We start from the raw sequence: 18,088 nt of genomic DNA on the forward strand, positions 1-18,088 counted from the left end.
AACAATCTACATTTGTAAGTTGCACTTTCACGATAAAGAGCTTGCACTACAGTACTTATATAAGGTGAATTGAAAAATACTATTTCTTTTATCATTTTTATAGTGCAAATATTTGTAATGAAAAATAATATAAAGTTAGCACTGTACACTTTGTATTCTGTGTTGTAATTGAAATTAATATGTTGAAAATGTAGAAAAACATCCAAAATATTGAATACATTTAAATTGGTATTCTATTGTTTAACAGTGCAATTAAAAGTGTGATTAAAAGGGATTAATTTTTTGAGTTAATCGGGTGAGTTAACTCTGATTAATGACAGCCCTAGTGAGAACCAATATGAAGTGAAGCCCCCCCATTTGTGCTCATCTCAGCTAAGAGGAGCTCGCACACTGCTTTTATTAGCGCTGTTGTAAAGCTCTTACAACTTGTCTCCAGGCAGACTTGCACCAGTTTAGCTTTGTTTAAATTAAGGTGTGATTTTAAACTGATTTAGTTAAACAAGTGCAAAAGGCTGTGTGGATGTTCTTATTTCGGTTTAAACCAGGTTTTCTTTTCAGTTGAGTTTACATAAACCCTGCGGCCTGTAGCCCCTACAGAGTGACACCTGTTGGTGAACAGGGAGAAGAGCAGCCCAGAGCTTTGAGAATTCCGGCGGGACAGTGTATCAAGAGGGGAGAGTGCTCTCTGCCCGCAGCTGTTGGTGAACAAGGGGCAAAGACTGAATGGGCCAGCCCTCATTTACATTTCAGTCATGTGACAGTTTGGGGCAATTTGATAAAAGTTCAGTTAAGTGTTGAGTTTGGATGAGGGTATCGGAATGTTATCCCAGTCGAGTAATGAAAGTATAAGAGAATTGCACCAAATATGCCTGGGACTGGGGTAATGGGTCACCCTGACCATAATTCTAATCTGGCATGGTTAACTAGTAGTTCCTGGACAATACTGGACAAGGAGAGAGAGAGAGGATGGGTGGCTGGGTACCTACGTACTCCTGCTTTCTGCTGGGAGTGACTCCCTGGGGACAGGGACTCTGTTAAGGGTCCTCTATGCCATTGATTTCTCTCTGAAAACTCAACACAGAGAACAGGGTTGAGATAGCTTTAAGACAGTGAACAAATGTTGAGGCAGCTTCCAGGGGGGTGGACAGTCCTGCAGGGATCTACAGTGTTGAGGTAGTTTTGGCTGAAGCCGCAGAGAGCAGCAGCCTTGCTGAGGGCCACCTACTCAGCACCAAAGCTGTAATCACTTCAGCTGGTTCAGGTAGTAGAGCCCCCGGAGCACTTTCCTTAGGGACTGGAGAACTCTGGAGTCTACCAGTCCTGGAAAACAAACTGTGAGCGGGGTGCTGAGGAGGAGGAAGAGAGGGAAGTGGCAAAAGCTAGAATGCATTGCCTCATCAGCCATTTACAACTGTGACAGAAGGATTGAGGTAACCATCTTACCTCATAGATATTGTTTTATTGCCAGATTTCCCAAGTTTATTTTCTGTGTCCCCTTGTCCCCCATAAAGTTCTCTTTGTTCCAAACCTATGGACTCAGTGCTTGTGAGTAGAGCTGGGCAAGTATTTTTCTCCAAAACTTTTTTTTTTTTTTGGGCACAAAATGCAGATTTGGGTTGACAGTAACATTTCACTAATTAGTGTCAATTTCACCAAAGTAATTTCATTTTGGAGAGAGGGAGGGAACTGAAAAAAACCCTTCAAGGTTTTTATTTTTCAGAACTGTCAGTGCACTGCAAAGCCAGTTGTTCACACAGCTCTACTTGCTAGTGGGGAAGTATTGTCTATCAAGGATGCCCGGAGGAGGTAATTTAGTTTTCTCATTTTTCTTGGTGGGTGCTTCAAATTAATGTTTTTTAAGTTTTCTGAAGGAACCCCTAGATAATTGAACCCAGCTCCTTTTGCTGCTGTCAACACCTAGCAGAAGGGTAACACTTAAATCAATTGGGGAAAGGTTCAAGCTAAACTGAAAGAAGTGACTCCTAACAGAAATAGAGTCTACACTCAGTCTTTTGCATCAGTTTAACTAAACTCATTTAATTAACCTGAAGTATAAGTTTGCATGTAGCCAGGTCTTCATAGGGGCACAGAGAAGATTCACAGCGTAGCCTGATTGTTGCTCAGCTCTCACTGCAGGAAAGATATATCAACTACCTTCTCCTTGCCGCTGTTTTGGCAACTGAGGGTGAAACTCTGACCACACTGACCTCAACAGGGCCATGATTTTGCCTAGAATATTTTCTCTGACCCTCCAGTTTATGGGTGCCTCTGTTCTCTCCTCCATGATCTGCAAACTGGACTCTTGGATGTTTAAAACTTGCAGCAAAAGATGCTTCCACTCCTCTTCTGCCACTTTCCCATCTGCTTCCACACATACACAAACATGCAGGTGTGGTGCACATACACACTTGGGCACACCCTCAAAACTCACACAGTCCAGGGGATCCTGATTAGTGATGTGTGCTAGGAAATGATCTGATGCTGAAAGCCTGAAGGGGGAACTGCAGAATCTGCTTCCCCATATATGCCTAATCTTGGAGCAGAGATTAAAATGGGACAGTCTCTCTATCCCCCTTCTCCATGGCCCCTTTTGGAAAATTAGGGGGCCTCTCTCCGAGGAAAAGCTGTTGAAAATTGCACACCCTTCCCCCTGAACGTAGCCAGAACAGCAATATACATTTCTGAGGTTTGGCAGCAGCATCTGAAAGCACTTTTTTTGCCAAAGGAGAACTGGCTGATGTACATGGGGGCTGAAGTATGTGTGGGCTTGGGGGACACGTGGGAAGGAGAAGGAAAGAAAAAATGCCTGTACCCACTCTGCTACCCACTGCCACTGGCAATTCTATTCCTCCTTTCCCTCAGCAGCATCCAAATATCGATTATTTATCTCCCAGGGGTTGTATTCCAATTTTTAGAATGAAAAGTGTCAGCTGAGAGTGAGATTCATGCTTGTATTTTCATTAAGTTACAAAACCAGACAATTATTCATACGATGGGCCTCTTTTGAGTTGAACAAGCCTTTGCAAAAACATATATGGCCCATGTGCTGCCCGCACACACCAGAAATGTTATTGGCTAAAGGAGCAGCCAGCTGAAGCGCTTGGTTTTATGCTAAATTCTGTTCATTGTATCATTACCTGCTCCTTCCATTTCCCTATTTGTCTGTCCATCTGTTGTCCATCTTGCCTGACAGCGAGACTGTAAGCTCTTTGGGGCTAGAACTGTCTTGTTTGCTACCTGTTTGTACAACGGGCACACTGGGGGTTAGACGCTGTTAATTAATACTAACACAAATACTAGTAACAAATATCAAAGCTAGCCTAAAAAATGTTTGACATTTTCTGTGGAAAAAATTGGACAAAACAAAAAACACCTTCTGATTGAAAATGTTCACTACATTTTTCAGTTTATCAATTAAACTAAAAGCGATTTTTTTTTCTGTATTTAGAAAGCCAAAAGTTTTTCAGGTTTTGTTTCCCCTTCCTCATCCCCTTTCTCTTTCTCAGAAAAAAAAGGGGGGAAGAAACAGAGCCAGAAACTAAAATGTTTTTTGTTTTTTTCTTAAAAAAATGATACCATAATGAACATTTTTGTTGTGCCCGAAAAACATTTTTTGGAGGCGTTAAACAAGGTTCCTCATAGATGTTGACTAGCTTTACTTGCTGTTTACTTTATTTATTTTATCTATTTTATTTGTTCTATTTATACTGTGACCTCTTTGAGGCAGGTTGGGTCTGTGTTTGTACAACACCTAGCACAATGGGGCCCATGACAGGGAGCTACCACAATACAAATGATGATGGTGATCAGGGACGGATTTCCAATGCGGCACGTGCCTAGGGGTGTTGCTGTTCTAGGGGTGCCTAAAAGTTAAAAGTGGGTTAAAAGTTAAGAAGTTAATACATACAGCTCCCCTGCGGGCGGCCGGATTCCTAGCACAGGTTGGTGGCCGCCCAGCGTGTAGGGCTGGAGCAGGGTGAGCATCCAAGTCAGCCCACCTGGGGGCGCTGTGAGCTGCGGCCAGGCGGGGTGGCTGATGGAGGTGCTGGGAGCATCCCATTCCCTTCCCAGTCTCGGCTGCCCTGCTGCCTCTGCCCTGTGCCAGGGAGGGGGGACAGTGCCCCATTCACTTGCATAGGGTGCAGGGGGGACAGAAGACACCCGGGAACTACTCGCCATGGGGAGAAGTACAGTCCCCTCCACTCCCTTGCGCCTCGCCTGAGGCGGGTGGTCTGTGCCTCTGTTTGGGCTGGGAGCGCCATGCGTGGTGGAGGGTCTCTTGCCTTCCCGGGGAGGCTGTGTTTATATTTCTTTTCCTTTCATTTTTTACAGAAAACACGAAGATCAGCTGTAGGCGGGGGAATGGGGGGCGGGGGGGAGGACGCCGAAGATGCTCAGCCTAGGAGCACATAAGGTGTAAATCCAGCCCTGATGGTGATTAACTTCTCATTATCATCATCATTGTACAGAGTGTAACAAAACTAGCCTTTGCCAGGTTGGGATTGAAGGGCCCAAATTTTTAAAGTGAAACCCCAGAGGCATGAGAGCTGATGGAAAAGTTGGTTGAAAGCCCTGCAGACTAAACCTGGTAAACGTCGCGTGGCTCTGGTCGAACCACTTGTGATGGTTTAGAATCATTTTCACTTCCCTCAAAATTCAAGCTCAAATTAGTGGACCTACCAAAGTGCTGCAGATATAGGGGTGGGAGAGGAGGGAGATGTTCCTGCTGTGCATTTTTTTGCATGACTGTTCTGCTTTGGCAATAGGTACAGATTAAAGTCTGAGAGATATGGGCTGATAAGTGGTTTCTGAGAAATAAGCTAGGAAAGAGTCTGTAATTCTGGATTAGAGTGTTGTGTGCTTTCGATATGTAAGCCTAGATGTTCAGTAAAAGGAACTGTTCCAGCCTTTCAGCTGTGTATGTCTGCATGCACGTTTGTTTCTGTGTGCTTGGGGTAGTGATGTAGTTACGCATGGTCCAGATGCAAACAGGAAACAAAGGTCCAGTGCACCAAAGAGGAACAGCTGAATGATTTTTTTTTCACAAAACGCTTCCATTTTCATTTCATTGGGTTGTATGTTTTGCTCTGGCCTCCTGGTTGCTCTCTGATCACATAAAGTGAGATATTGACTGAGCCACAGATCTGAGGGAAGGGTGCTGCATAAATGGAACCACCCCAGAAATAGACCTGGGAGGCTTTGTGTGTCAGACACGCACCTCTGAGTCACAATGCCTCTCTGGCTTCCTCCTTGGTCAGTGTGGAGATAGTAATTTACTACTGGCTTGTAACCAACAGCACAAGTCATGTGCTGTACCAGCAGTACATGCTGTGCTGGCTCAACTACCCTGGCCAGCAAATGGGGGCCTGGGGTGCAGCCAAGAATCTGCCAATTACCCCCTTATTCCTATCTAGATAGTGAGCGAGTAGGAAAGCAGCCCCATTTACTCATAGGCACCTGGGGCCCAGTTCCAGGTCCCACTGCAAAGGAGTAAGGGGGAATCAAACGATCTCTTACTCCCTTGTGAGGGCATTTAGTCCAAGTAATACGCTAGTTCTTGGACACCATGTCTAATGCATTCTTCGGTATGCTTAAAGTTTTTTTCTCTTTGTCAAATTCAACTCCCATCCCCGACATAATTTGAATTTGCTCGGTGCTACAAGACTGAGGGTAATGTGTTTTCTTAACTAGAGCAGGCTACGGAAAGCATTTTTAGTCTGAGGCCAGGCCCACACTAGAAGTGTTGGCAGCAGTGGCAGTGTTGGTTAGGGGTTTGTGATTGTTATGACAGCAAAAGCCCTAGTGCAGTTATACAGGCATAAAAGTGCTTTTGCTTATTTTGCCAGGGGAACCAGGCTAAAGTATATGCTCCCTTGCCAGTGGAAGTTGCATCTATGCTAGGAGGACTTGATTGTATAGTTACACAGGTATAGCTATGTCAGCAAACCTTTTGCTGGTGTAGACTAGGCCTTAGTCCAGTAACTGGAACGCAGCGATGCATGGAAGTGGAAGAGCAGTGTACAAAACTTTTTAGGAGTAAGCCCACGAAGGGCCAGATCCCCAGCTGGTTTAAAACTGTGTAGCGTCACCTGAGTCAATAGAACTCTCTCTGATTTGCACCGGTTGGGAAGTCTGCTCCTGAATATTCAACAAGCACTTGAATTCTCAGTGTGACTTCTCAGAACAAGCACATCATTCTATATAATGAGCAGTATTCTTATAAGAAAAAAAAAGAGGCACCCTGTACTAGAGTTTGGGTTTCTCAAAGTTCTGAAGTAACAGATGTTTCTACAGTTCCTAGGGCTGGGTGTACCGGTTCAGATAATGTGTGTTGACATGAGCCCAATATTTGGATAAGTCCCGGTAAGCATCATTCTTATAATTCCTCCTCAGAACCAGGCTTCTGAACATTCCAGGGTTCATCCATTCAGGTCTTTAAAGGTGTATTCATGCATGACTGAGGCCCCCACTGCCTTTATTCTGACCTGATCTCTAAATGGAGCAAAAGGGCTGATCATCCATAAACCTGTCATGGCTATTCACAGTAAATGTTTGGTTGAAGTATTAATTTCATGTTCCATAGCTGCAGAGGGGAACTGCGCTGCATACCTTTGGAAATACTTCCCACCCACCAAAACCCATCAAATGTTACCATTAGCTCTTGCATGACACTGCAGTACAGAAACACAAATATCCAGTGTTCTTCTGTTCTACATTACAGCTTGAGGTCCGTCTCTGTCGCTGTTAGTACACATTCTTAGTTCTGATTCCCAGTGGCATCTCTCTTGGCTTCTTATTCATTACCCAAACAACTTGGCTAGCAGGGGCCTATTAGTGGTTTAGGTCATTTGGAACACATGGTGGAATCTTATGGTAAACCCAGAGACACTTATGGAGGTGTAATATCTTGGTTTTGGTTCCCTCCACATTTTCATAGCACTGAGGCCAAAACCACAATGAAGGAGCAAAATCTGGCAAGGAAGGTCAACCCCAAACTCATTACAGAGCAATTAGACTGTTAAGAAGAGATAAAAGAAGAAAAAAAGCTTCTATGTCCTCCTCAATTGCTTGTTTGCTGAGATTTCTTCTTTCTTTTGTGGCATGGGTTCCCAGGCATCTTATCCCACTAGCCCTGGCAATGATGTGTGCCTGGGGAGAGCCGAGACATTCTTATTAAGCCTATGATTGGATCATACAGTTTGCTGGTCCAAGTGGAAGTCCTAAGGCTTTCATGCATCCCTTTGTTAACAGTCATGTTTCACCATTTAATCTCATTGCTCTCTTCCCCCTTTTCTCTCAGCAGCTGCACAACTTGCAACCAGGAGGGTAAAGCCAATTGCAGCCAGTCTGCATCAGTGATCTTGCACTGGTCACTAAAAGCTGCTGAAGCAAGACCCACTATATCTTGGCACCTAGCTAATGAGCACTGCCCTTACAGTGCTGCCTGTCCTGGAAGTCCCACTTTGCTCATCAGCCTGGGTCTTTCACGGGACAGTGGCGTGAAGCTATATGCACTAGGCTTTTGGTCTCAAGAACATGATTCAGATGCTTTGCCGTAATTCAGAAAATATGGAGACAAAAAAAGTGCTTGTGAAAATATTCACTACCCAATGGGAAAATAACTGCCAGCAATTCCATAATATCTATCAGTGCCTTGTCAACAGTGATGTCACAACACTGGCTATTCATAATTTCCAACGTTGTGCTGTCATTCCCAGAGCTAGTGTGTAGCATTGTTTACTAGAGTGATCTGGGATCTAGATGACAAGAAGATCCAGAGTGTACCCTAGCTATGGGTAGATAGTTCAATGGGCTACTAAATACCCTGCTATCTACAGACTGTCAAACTTCTTGTGTAAAGAATACCACATTTGCCCAACCTGTCCATCTGATCTATGGTTGAAAAAGTTAAGGTTATAAGTTGGCTTAGCAGGGGGAAAATGCCCCATTTTCTTGATCAACATTTGAAATTTAATCAAAACTTTGAAATTTGAAATTCTATAGTAGGTCCAAATATAGGGAAATATTTTTCATAAAACCTTCAAAAACATTTTCCCCGTTTTCAACAAAATTTGAAATGTTGACAAAAAATGTGAAATTTTCCACCCAGCTCTAGTTATAAGACATAGTCCAGCCCAAAATGGGTATAGCTTTGACTTAAGGTTGAAGGATGTGTAGAGAATCCAGAGAAATTCACACAGCAGCAAGCAGAGTGGCAGCAAGATTGTCAAAAGATAGAAAATATCTCCATGAGGTGAGAATATTGGCTTTGTGGGACCAGGCGGGATTCTGAGAATCCTGGCTATAACAGAATTGGATGGGAGACAAGATTATGAGGCAGGAGGACTTCCTTTAAGAGAGGCCTGGGAAAAGGTGATGAAGAATGATGTCAGAAGCCATGCAATGAAACATTCTCTGACCCAAGTGATAGTTCAGTCCTTTAAAACACGACACAAGCCTCACAGCTTCACTGCATGAAATATTCTGGGTAATTTGATATTTGCTATCCAACATGCCTTGTTACTCAGATTTTAGCAAACAAATTACCGAACAACCTTTTCCTCTTCTCTCTGCAGCTTTGTCTTCACGGGGGAAAAAAGGTGTGTTCTTAATTTGCTAGCTAACACATGGTAACTAACATGAAATAAAATCTGAATGAAGACAGGTTAGTTGCAGGTTTAACATGATCCATGTAGTCTTTCTGTTTAGGAGTGAAGCTCTGTTGTAGGTGATCCTCATAAAAAGATTCTTTTGAAGCTTCAAGAAATGGTGTAATGACCAGCCTCACAGTATGCTCATCCAGTAAGAGCTTGCTCTGGTTACATCACATTTCTAACCCGGCATTTCATTGGCTGAGTGTTTTGTCACTTAATAATCTGATAGTTTAAGGGTTGGAGCTTTGTGGAAGCCCAGAACTTCATTTCTCCATATCATACTTCTTGATATCAACTTTTTTTTTTCTAAATAACTGGGGATTTTTAAGTACTATTGTTCCAAACACAGCAGAGATTAGGGGTAAGCCTGTACATCTCAAAAATCAACATCTGGATGAATGTCAAATTTTGTCACATTTGGGGTCAGCATTTGACATGGTCTAACCAGTGCCTTGAATGGGCGTTTTGCCTGAGTAAAGACTGGAGATACAGCGTAATTTGCACTTACATTTGTAGAAAAACAGTGCTTCCATTAATATCAGATTGGGCTGTTAGTTCTCAGTCCCTACAAACAGAAGAAATCCTGGAAAGGAAGGAGGGTTTGGATCAGAACTGAGCCTTAGACAGGTGCTCCGTTCACCTTTACATCTGAGCAGCTGCTTCCTTTGCATGTGCATGTATTGGTGTGTGTGTTTTAGTTCCAGCCACTAAGAATGGGAAAAATCCACCCTACCCCCCCAACTTCTGCGGATGCCTGGTTGATGATCTCATTCATTAGGCCCCTGTTACCCTGTTGCCTGTGAGGAAATGGCTCCGTTCTCCAGCTGAGGGCAGGAAGTGTCAAAGGGATTCTTTAGAACTGTCTGAAGAGTGTTTCCCATGGTGTTATGTTTATACTCACCGCAAAGCCACGGGGAGATCAACCTTTCAGATGCTTTTGATTCAACACGCTTTGGCACAAACCACTCACCCTTCATCTGCTTTTTGAAGGGAAGTTTTGAGCTTGGACTCTCTTCCCAAACATGTGGAGTCTGGCCTAGTACTGTGTTCACAGGGCTAAATTCTGGCTCTGTCCTGCGTGGGGATGTTAAGGCAGGAGAAAGGGGATCTAGGAGCTTCTTGTCCCCTTCTCCTCAAAGTATATGCCTGCAGGAGCCAGGCAAAGTGCTGACCTACCATGGCCCTGAAATGTAGGTGATGAGGCAAGCTAATGCCCTCGGAGGTACTGGACTGTCTCAGAGAGGCAGGATCAGCTGATATGGGGAATGGATTGCCAGCTCAACGGCCCTCATCTGCCAGAAGATGAGAGGGAAGCACCCATTGCCTCTCTTTGAAACAGCAGTAGGGAGCACTATAGGACGCAGTTGGCTGGGAAATGATTGAAAATTGAACAATTTTTGCTTTTGTTTTCAACAAGCATCCCCAAGAATGTTGATGAAAACAGAACTTTTCTGGTGACAATTCCACTTTACTGAAAAGCCGTTTTCTGTCAAACAAATATTTCAACAGAAAACTTTCGATTACTTCTGCTATGGAGCGTGCCTCCTCCAGACCCCCAGAGCAACTTTACCATGCTCGGTCAAAACGGCTCCCAAAACCTCCACTAGGACTCTATTGTTCCACTCCACCCCCCAACCCTCCAATGTTCCAGGAAATTTTGTCAGGCGTGAAGGCCCAGCACTTCTATTAACTGAACATGCACCCAGCTCAGGGTGACTGTGCTCTGGCTTTTGGAAACATCTAGCTCACATTGGGCATGCTCAAAAGCTTCACATTGGCATAGCCACTCCCATACTAATATTATACATCTCATTTGCATAGCCACAGCCATATTAGTAACGTGACACATTCGTTTCCCTCTTTGCCCCTCTCCCCATAAAATATTAGAATTTTAGCTCTTATAATGCAATTGTTAAACCAGGGGGAGTTTCACTCTGTTCCATTTTAGCTTCCCTTCCAGAATATTATTAATTAAATAAAATGAAGTTTATTACCTACTTACCTACCTACTGCGCTCTCCCCCCCCTTTTTCCTCTATCTACCAACTTTTAGGGTTATTACCACAAAGGTTTGCACAACAGATGTTAAAAGCCAGCAATTTAAATCAATGTCCATTTTTATTAGAAACAATACTGAACTTTTTTTCTAAGCCCCACATTCCAGTCTCCAAAGCTGAGATAATCTTCTGAGGAAGCTAATGGGCATTGTTAATAGCTGGATCAAATTTATAAAGAGTTAGGGGAAGACAAACAGGAGAGCAGGAGATAACCTTCAGCAGGAAAGTTGTGACATTAAAACATCACTCCAAGGTTCTGTGGGTCTCGTGCCAGCCACTTCATTCATTCAAGGTAATTCAGAAACACAATGTTTAATTATTTGCAAGGATTCTTTCTGTTTTGTCTCTACCAGAAGCTGCTGACTCAGTTGCCCATTGCTTTTAGAATAAGATTTAATATGTTTAGTGCCCATGGTACATGTAATACAGAGCTATCTCCCAGCCTCCTGTGTTACATGTGCTTTGTTTTAGAAATCTAACCTGTGCCACTGTTTGTGATGGATTTATTGTAATGTCACCACTGTGATATTATAGTTAAAATTAAAAAGTGATCTCCATCTTTTTCCAGTTGCTTAAAATTAGAGAGAGGTCCTGGCTGGAAAGTATGGCTCTAGAGCCAAACCTTCCCAAACTTCTGTAGACTGTTTAGTGCAAGGAGATTTCTTCATCAAATTACAGAGGTGGGAATCAAGTGTAAAGATCTCGGGCCTGATATGCCACCTCTCTAGACCTTGTGCCATTTACAAATGAGCAAAAGGAGTGCAAAGAAGGTGTACAGCCCTGCCAAGTCAGGCCACTGTATGCTTTGCTCAGTGGCATCTGTTACAGGTGTAAATGATGACACAAGGTGCAGGGCAGTGGCAAATCAGGCTCTTGGTCCAGATTTGGATTCAGACGTCTCCAACGTTCAGGCTGTTCAAATCTGGGTCTTCAGTTCAAGTTCGTCAGTTTGTATAGCTTTCTCAGAACCTCTCCTGGTTGAACTTGGGGGGAAGTTTCAGAAAAGTCCATTTTGGAGTGATTCAGTGATGAACAGAAAAGGGATTTCTACCAAAGACATTTTCTGATGCTTTTCTTTAACTCAGATAACTTTGTTTTAAAACCTTTGATGTGTCATTTCCATCGCACTGGCTTAGGAGTGGTGCCTTTGGCATGTTTCAGAGTACTTGAGATTTGAAATAACAAAGTCATGGGTGTTTTAAAATAGTGGATAGCAAGGACTTGTAGCATATTCCATTCTGCAGCTTCAGAATGTTCAGCGAGATTACCATGCTGCATGTGATTCTATTTGACTTTCAAATGGGGTGGGGAGCTTTTAAACAAGTTTATATCCTCTACTGGGCATATCTTCCTATTTTTGGTTAATACCCAGCTTCTTCTGTGCCCATCCCTCTCTGCACATATCTGTCCAGCCATCACGTGTGCTAGGAATCCCATTCTGACTTCTGAGTGAGCCCTGGAATGTCTCCATCTTTAATGGGTAAAACCATAACTGAGAATGTCTGTTTTGCTCTCCAATCAACCTGCTGTCCCTTGAAGATATGATATGCTTGGAGAGTGGCCTAATGTCAATCTGTTAACAGTTATGTTGTAGTGTTCATGAGCATTTTGGCTGGAACTTCCCTGCTCCTACCCTGGGAGAGTCTATATATTTACCATCCATTTGTCATGTCTGATCTTTACCAGCCTTGGGCAATGGGAGTCATCAGATCTTTCTCCATCCTGGTAGAGCAGCTGACAATACGCTGTTTTCTGAGTGCTGGAATCTGTCCCTATTGTGTAGCCCCCTAATTTGACCTCAACAGAGACCACACACGGGTGTCTCTGGAGGAGAGGGAATGTATGGAATGTTTTTCAATGAACAGTTTATGAAATTCCTTCCTTATATGTTTTCAGAAATTCTTTAAGTTAAACAGCACAAACATTTCTCAAAGAGAGTCAGAGTTCACAGGAGCTCAGATAGAGACACTTGCTTTTAAAAACATTCCTTACTGGAAAAGGAGGGAGAATAAAAGAAAAATAGAGATGTACATGGCAAAGTATGCATACACACACACACAAAACAAGGTAGGAAAGACGAAAGCAGTGAGCCATGATAGCTCAAGGGACTGGTAATAGGGTACAGTTCCACCGCCAAGGAGCTAATCCAGTATCCATCAGAGTCAGTGGAATTGATCCAATATCCATCAAAGCCAATGGGTCTTTCCATTGACTTCTATGGGCATTGAATCAGACCCTAAGTCAGTAGCTCACATCCAGCTTGGGTCAGTGGGGATTGCAAGTCATTGGCATCTGATGGCCAATCAGTGGCCTCTATTATATGTTTGCCATTCACTCTAGGGGGACAGGTGCACACACCACATTTGGCACCCTCCTTGGCAGTCTCAGGAGAGAGGCTGCTGAGTAGGCAGAGAGGATGAATGACCGCCTCACCATTAGGAGTGGTTTCTCCAGTCAGGGATGAGGCATGCATATTGGAACTTGCATGGCCCTGGCATGTCTCATGGTTATTCAGTGGATACATGGGACCTTTAACCGGGATGGATAATTTTATCAATAGGCCACTAACAGTATCATTTAATGGCTTACTGGGAGAAATCCTGACCCATTCAAATCAATGGATAAACTCCTTTTGACTTTCATTCAACCAGGACTTCATCATTATATTTATTTTTAATTTTCATGCTGCCTCTTATGGGGCCCTTTATGGTTGGAACTAGCTCCTGCTCCTTAGTCCTGATCCAACGCCCACCCAACTCTATGGGAAACTTGCCATTGACTTCAATAGGTTTTGGATCAGATCCTTTGTGCACCAAACAATCTTCTTTTCAAGTACTTCTCGTAAAATACACAACCTCCACAGTGACTTTCAGCATAGATGATCCCTCACAACATGGACACTGCTTTGTGATTGACTTTCATCTGATACATTTTGTGTGACCATAAAAGAATAAACCTAGGATTCACTGAACAAGTTGGGACTCTGTGTTCCATAAGAACACAACAATAAAAAAAGATACGTTTTGCTGAAACCAATGGTGTGCTTAAAAATAGGATGAGCTTAAAAACACATCTTTTATTTCTTTCTTTTTTTTTAACTCTGTAAATATTATATAGATTTGGAATAGATATCAGCAGTTGTATGACAACTGTATTAGAAATAAGTTTTGGGGGATGCATGGGAATAACAAAGTTAGGATTATTTATGTTAACCCAGTGTTTCAGTGGCCAACAAACAGGAAGCATGCTGGATTTAAAAGCCAGGAGGATACAGGATGCAGAGAACTGATAACCCAAAGCATTCTGGGAAGAATACTGGAGCTATCTCCCTCTAGTGGCGGAGTTTCCATTTCTTTGTCCCTATCATGGTTCTCTACAATCCCTATGTGTTCAACTCTCCTTCCCGCCGAGTGGGTAATCCATTCCTTTTAAAGGAGCTTCTCATCTTTCCCCTTAATCTCTTTCTTTCTGTCTTCTCCCTTCTCTGCTGCAGCTGACATCTTGGCTATTCTCTCTATCTTGTCAGTGTAATATTTGACTCCTCTCTATTGTTCTTTCCGTCACATCCCAGCTATATCATTAGTATTATTATTCATAATACAGTAGAGCTTAGGGGCCTAAATTGCATTTCAGGCCTGTGATGGGGTGTACCAGGCATTTGCTGCCCCCTGCTGGAGGTCCCACTGACTTGTCACACCCCACTGAAAGAAGGTGTCCTTTTTGGGCAGAGAAGCACTGAATTCAGTCCTCCAAGAACTGCGTAGAGAGTCCATCCAGGATCAGCTGCAGGCAGAACCAATGAAGATTGGTTCCAGTGGCTAGAAGGGCCAGGAATAGGCAGAAGCCAATCAGGGCCCAGCAGACAAGATAAAAGGGGCTGGCTGCTTCTTCCAGGGACCAGTTCTAGGTAAAAGTGGGATGGGCTGGCTGCTTCTTCCAGGGACCAGTTCTAGGTAAAAGTGTGTGTGTGTGTGTAAGAATCTTCCTTATCTTAACCCAAGAACTCTGGCTTGTTCAGGGGCCTAACTCTGACAACACCCATTGATTAGGTCAGTGAAGGGCTGTTGTTTTATGTTGTGGAATTTTAAAGCCTGGGTGCCATTTTGATTTAAATATCAATTTAGTGCTGTAAAATCAGAGCAGCTTGTTTTGTGAGACACTCCCATCGCTCAGGCAAGTCCATGACAGGGTGCTGTGCAAACACATATTAAGAGACAATCCTTGTCCTAAAAAGCTTATTATAAATAGAAAAAGGAGAAAGAGTGGCATAAAGAAGCTTGCCCAAGGTCACAAAGCAAGTCAGTGGAAGAGCGGAGAATAGAAACCAGGTCACTGAGCTATTCACTACACCACACTACTTCTCAAAAATCAGCCCTTCTTCCCTGTCCCAACAGGCTTGTCCTCCCTTAGGTTATGTTTCTTCCTTATAACTGTAACTTTTTTCTCCATGTCTCTCTGATACTCCCACTCTGGTCTATCTAAAATGCCACTGCTAAAGTGATCTTCCTTTCTCCCTGCACTGACCACATCACCTCATCCTTCAGTTCCTTCAGTGATTTCCCCTCTTTCACCATGTCCAAGCTGCAGTTCATCTACAAGGTTCTCATCCCTGACTAAAACTCTGCTGTTACTTACCATGACTTAGGATCTGCGCAAACATAAAAAAATGTGGTCCCTGCCCCAAAGAGCTTTCAATTTGGGCAAACAATATACAAACACAGGGAAGGGGCATGAATGAGCAGTTAAGTACTATAATGCCTGGCATGGATTAATTCTATTTTACATAATTGTTTTGAGCAATTCCCTCAAGGGAGGGACAGAGACTATTTGGCCTGTTGGAAAAAGCACATCTGAAGGAGTGGGGAAGGTGTGGCAAACCTGGTGATGGAAGAGGTTCTAGGGGGAAGGGCACATGGGGAAGAAGATGCAGAGATGAGAGTGGGTGAAGGACAGTGTCAAGGCTGATTCCCCACTCTGGCACTTCAAGTGCAGAAAGTGGGGGCCCGCAAGGATTCTAAAAATTAATACTGGCCACTCCAGGCTTGTATTAAACTTCCAAGGTTACAGCTTTTCTCTGACCTTGAATGGGTAGATGCTGCCACCACCCAAGTGCAGAACCCCTTTGAGAATCCAGGAAGGTGCACTTGGGAATTCCTTCCTATGGGGTATCCTCAAGCCTTTTCACATACACACCCCTCACCCCCCTGGGGAAGAGAAAGGGGGGGGGGGGGAGAAATCAGCTGCTGCCACCAGCTAATTAAACAACATGTGCACAAACCTTTTAAGACACAAAAATCCAGTTCTGTTGTTAAAAAAGGTACATTTTTATTAAAAAAAAAAGAGAAAGAAAATACATCTAGGAACTTAGGCATTTGCTAGATTAAAAAAATCTACAAGGATTAAGCATCAAGAATAGCTTTCTTGAGGTCCAGTTTAAAGGTTACAAGCAAAACAAAAACATCTGGGTTTAGCACAGAGGAATCTACAAGCAATAAAGAAATAAAAAGAGATAAACCTAACTGCATCTCCCTAGACATTTCCTGATCTACTTACATATCTGGGGTTTCAAACGAGTAGTTTCTAGGTATGATACCAAGGATTTTTCATACCTGGCCCCAAGTTTTTTACAACATAGCTGTTGCCCTGTCCCCCTCCAGCTGGTCGAACCACAAAGACAGACAACAGGGAAGTCTTTGTTTAATTTTAAAAAGTTCTAGCCTTCCCATTCAGGAAATGGGAAGGGGAAATTTGTGGTGTGGGCAAAACAAAACTGATGAGAGGGAGAGCAGAAGGAACCCAAATGTGGAGACTTACACCCCCTTGGTCCCAGCAACTGCAAGGCACTGCTTCTCAAAGCCAGTCTGCCTCTTGTTCAGGGAAAGCCCCTGGCGGTCCGGACCGGTTTGTTTACCTGCCACGTCCACAGGTTCAGCCGATCGTGGTTCCCACTGGCCGGGGTTCGCCGCTCCAGGCCAATGGGGGCGGCAGGGGGTGGCGGCCAGCACATCCCTAGGTCTGTACCACTTCCCGCAGCCCCCATTGGTCTTCTTTTCATCTTCTATTTTTCTCCTGTTACCAGAGTTCTGTATAAAGGATGTGCATATTTGGGAATCATACATGGGGAATCATTTCAGATCACCTTAGTAGATGCCCAAAATGCCATAATCGAGGAAGAAGACCATATTCGTTAAAAAAACCTGACCTGGTTTAGAGGGGAAGTGAAGGCACAGTGATATAATTAATTCCATTTGTTATATATAAACAAATGGAAGAAGGGGAAGTTGATAGAAATGAATATAAATCAGAGCTAGGAACTGCAGAAAATTGCTAAGGGAAACAAAGGGACATAGAGATACATCTATGGCCAACAGAGTTAAGGACAATAAGGAGTTTTAAAAATATATTAAGAACAAAAAGTATCCCGACAATGGTCTTGGTGCCTTACTAGATGGAAATAGTAGAATTATTGATAATAATGCAGAAAAGGCAGGAATGTTCAATAAATATTTCTCTTCTGTATTTGGGGAAAAACAGATGATATAGTCCAGGGGTCGGCAACCTACGGCACGCGTGCCAAACACGGCACGCGAGCCAATTTTGAGTGGCACGCTGCCTGCCCGGTGAGAGGAGGAGGGGCAGAGGGGCCGTAAAGTGCCACGCTGGACCGTTAATGTTGATTTTCAATAAGTGTTGGAGCACTAGGGAAGTTCCAGAAGACTCAAAGACAGCTAATATTGTGCCAAATTTTAAAAAAGGAAAACAGGAGGACCTGGATAATTATAGGCCTGATATTGATCCCGGGCAAGTTAATGCAGCTGCTGATATGGCACTTGATTAATGAAGACTTAAAGGAGGGTAATATAATTAATGCAAATCAATGTGGGATTATGGAAAATAGATTCTGTCAAACTAACTTGATTTTTTTAATGAGATTACAAATTTGATTCATAAAGGCAATAATCTGAAAAGTGTTTGACTTGGTACTGCACAATATTTTGATTAAAGCTAGAACGATGTAAAATTAGCACGGCACACACAAAATGGATTAAAAATTGGCTAATGGATAGGTCTCAAAATGTAATATTAAATGGGGAATCCTCAAGTGGGTGTGTCTCCAGTGGAGTCCCATAGGCATCGGTTCTTGACCCTACACTGTTTAAACATTTTTATCAATGACCTGGAAGAAAACATAAAATCATCACTGATAGAGTTTGCAGATGACACAAAAATGTAGGGAGTGGTAAATAGTGAAGAGGACATTTCACTGATTCAGGGAGATCTGGATTGCTTGGTACACTGGGTGCAAGCAAATAATGTGTTATAATACGGCTAAATGTAAATGTACATATCTAGAAACAAAGAATGTAGGCCATACTTA

The sequence above is a fragment of the Chrysemys picta genome, chromosome 4, assembly GCF_011386835.1.
Source record: "Chrysemys picta bellii isolate R12L10 chromosome 4, ASM1138683v2, whole genome shotgun sequence".
In the NCBI taxonomy this organism is placed as follows: domain Eukaryota; kingdom Metazoa; phylum Chordata; order Testudines; family Emydidae; genus Chrysemys; species Chrysemys picta.